Source organism: Brassica napus, unplaced genomic scaffold, assembly GCF_020379485.1.
Source record: "Brassica napus cultivar Da-Ae unplaced genomic scaffold, Da-Ae ScsIHWf_303;HRSCAF=494, whole genome shotgun sequence".
NCBI lineage: Eukaryota > Viridiplantae > Streptophyta > Magnoliopsida > Brassicales > Brassicaceae > Brassica > Brassica napus.
Genome location: NW_026016282.1, coordinates 24,841 through 27,876, shown reverse-complemented (window position 1 = coordinate 27,876; position 3,036 = coordinate 24,841). Strand labels below are relative to the sequence as shown.

The 3,036-nt window shown below is 44.1% G+C and overlaps 1 non-coding gene across 1 annotated transcript; it reads left to right on the top strand.

The window, feature by feature from the left end:
• The first annotated feature begins 802 nt into the window (after positions 1–802).
• Positions 803–909, top strand: LOC125602925. Its single transcript, XR_007335105.1, has one exon. It is a non-coding gene; the product is annotated as a small nucleolar RNA R71 (small nucleolar RNA).
• The last annotated feature ends 2,127 nt before the right edge of the window (positions 910–3,036 follow it).

Below are 3,036 nucleotides of genomic sequence, written 5' to 3'. Positions count from 1 at the left end.
CATGGTTTCCTTGGGGTTTTGCTCAGATTTTCCAGGTAGAGAACCTTGTTGGCGATTTTGTTGATTGTTCATGGCAGCAAACTGGTTCTCCAAAGCTCTGAACTTGTTGTTGAGCTCATTGTAGCTCCCATCAATCTTTGAGTGAAGATTCTTCAACTCATAGCCAACATGCTTCTCACTTCTTGTTTGAGACTCCAGGATTTGTTTCAGTAGAGCATCAGTGCTGCTGACTTGAGGAGTGGAGGTAGAGGGATTAGATTGTTGTTGGGAAGAATGGTTGCCCTTGTTGTTGAATCCAGGAGGAGGGTTTTGCTGAGGTTGATAGCTGCCTTGCTGATTGTTCCGAGGCTGATAACCACTCTGTTGGTTGTTGGAATAGGATTTCTGTTGGTAGTTGTTGTACTGAAAGTTGGGTTCTTTCTTGTACCAGCTACCATTGTTGTTGATGAAACACAGCTCTTCCTGACCTTCCAAACCCTCAACTTCATGGACAACAACTGGTGTCTCTTGGCTTGGGTTGCCAACAAAGTGCAGCTGCTCTTGGGTAGCTTTATCAGCAATGAGGATGTCTATCTTATCCTGTAGAGCCTTCAATTCCTTCCTCGTCTGCTTATCATCAGTTCTACTGCCTCTGTCGTGGTCTCCACTGTAGACTGCATCACTCTTAACCATGTTGTCAACCAGCTCCTCTGCATCCTCCTCAGTTCTCCCCAAGAAGAACCCATTACTAGCTGTATCCAGCCTGGCTCTGTACTTAGGGAGAGCACCACGGTAGAATGTGCTCAGCAAGCTCTCCTTAGAGAAACCATGGTGTGGGCATTGAGCTTGGTAGCCCTTGAATCTCTCCCAGGCTTCACTGAAACCTTCCAAGCCCTTCTGTTGAAAGCTGGAGATCTCGTTTCTCAGCTTAGCAGTTCTTGAAGTAGAGAAGAACTTCTCCAAGAATGCTTTCTTGCAGTCATCCCAAGTGGTAATGGAGTCGCTGGGTAGAGACTTCTCCCACTGACGTGCCTTATCTCCCAAAGAGAAAGGGAAAAGCTTGAGCTTTAAGGCATCTTCGGACACACCATTGGTTTTTGACAACCCACAATAGCTGTCGAACCTGTCCAAGTGATCAAATGGATCCTCTAGAGCCAAGCCATGATACTTGTTGTTCTCGATCACGTTGAGGAGTCCTGACTTGATCTCAAAGTTGTTGGCTGCCACAGCGGGTGCTCGGATTCCCAATCTATGACCATGAATGTTTGGACGGTCGTACGTGCCAATGGATCGAGCTGCTCGCTGTTGGTTAGGTGGACCATTGTTGTTAGCGCCATTGACGCCTGCATCTTCTTGATGAACGTCTCCCATGTCAATGTTCAGTCTCTGCAATTGAGCTTGATGTTCTTCTTCTCTTCTCTTTCTAGCACACTCTCTCTCTAAAGCTCTGATGTCTGCTGCTCTTGGAACTAGGTTTGATGGACCCCTGCTCCGCAAGTTCATACACCTGTAGATTAAAGGGAGGTGAAGAAGAGTCAGTAACAAAAGAAAATAAAAATGACTTAGTCTCAAGCAATTGACTAAATCTCAATGTTTAAATCTACTCAGAATTTGGCAACGGCGCCAATTTGATGTTAGGAGTTTTCAAGGCTCCTAAGACAAATGCTGTAGTATAAATGATTATCGAACCAGTTCTGAGAGATATCAAAGCACCGAAAATGCAAGTAATCACTTAATCTAAGTGCAATCAATGATTTAGATGGGTTTTTAAACTATGACTAATTAAAAGAAATAACTAAATGATACTTTCTTAACTATTGGAAAAGAGAACTCATGGATATAGGGATTAGACCTCGGGTGATCAAGTTTCGAACTAAAGATGGCAAACGATCAATCAATCTATTAACCTTAAGCTTGGACACAATCCTAAACAAACTCTATGTCTAGATGAATGTTCATTTACTTAACACAATTCAAACATCAAATGTCTTTGGTTGAATAATATGAAAGCAATCATAACTAGCAAGTCCAATGGCTATCTTAGCACCTCTAACAACAAATGTCTTTGGCAAAGTATGCTAAAAGCTAAGAAGAGTTGTCTCGGGCATTTCCTCGAACACCTTTCGGGGGAAATGCCTAAGATTCAACTACTGAGTGGCCAACTCAGAAGATGCATTATGCTCACTCAACTAGCAAGGAAATATGAATGATCTACACTAAAACATCCTAGTTCTAACCTAATCACCCTCAATCTCCCTAACCCATGAATTCAAAAGGGATTACTCACTAATCTCCATGATTCCTCTTAAACCCATGTTGGATTTCAGATTAATCATGTAGAGAAACACAGGAAAAATGGATAAGAACACAGAATTCTCAATAATAAACTGATCAATTGATTCAAAGAGATCACTTTCCAAAGGTTTTTGGTGGTTTTTCTAAGAACAAAGATGATCTGCCTCCTGGTGGCTTACAGAGTATTAAAACATAGGTTTAGAAAATAAAAACGTGCATAGTGAAATGACCAAAAGGCCCTTGAGAAATCATAAGTTCGAGTGAAATTGAGACGCGCAGCGACCTCGGCTCGTCGCTCCGACAAGTCGCTCCAGGCTTCGGGAGCGACCTCGCTGGGTCGCTGCGAGAGGTCGCTCCGAGAGCGATTTCGTGTCTCCGAGAACCAAATGGCGAGCGACTTCTCCCTGTCGCTCTGGTAAGGTCGCTCCAAGCTTCGGGAGCGACTTCAGCACGTCGCTCTGGAAGGTCGCTCCGAGGTCAAAATGTGTGTCTCCGGATGTGAAAACGCGAGCGACTTTGTGCAGTCGCTCTGGATGAGTCGCTCCGGGATGTGGTGCACAGCGACCTCATGCCGTCGCTCCGAGAAGTCGCTCCAGGCAGTGCTCGTCCAAAGACCACTCTAATCACCTCCTTTGAGCTCCAAATGCATCCAAATGTCTCCAGAAACTCCATGTGGTACTCAAATACCTGATAGAGACATATGTATGCAAAATGCAACCTAGACATGGCTAAATCCTAATCTATATGATGAAAATGCACATG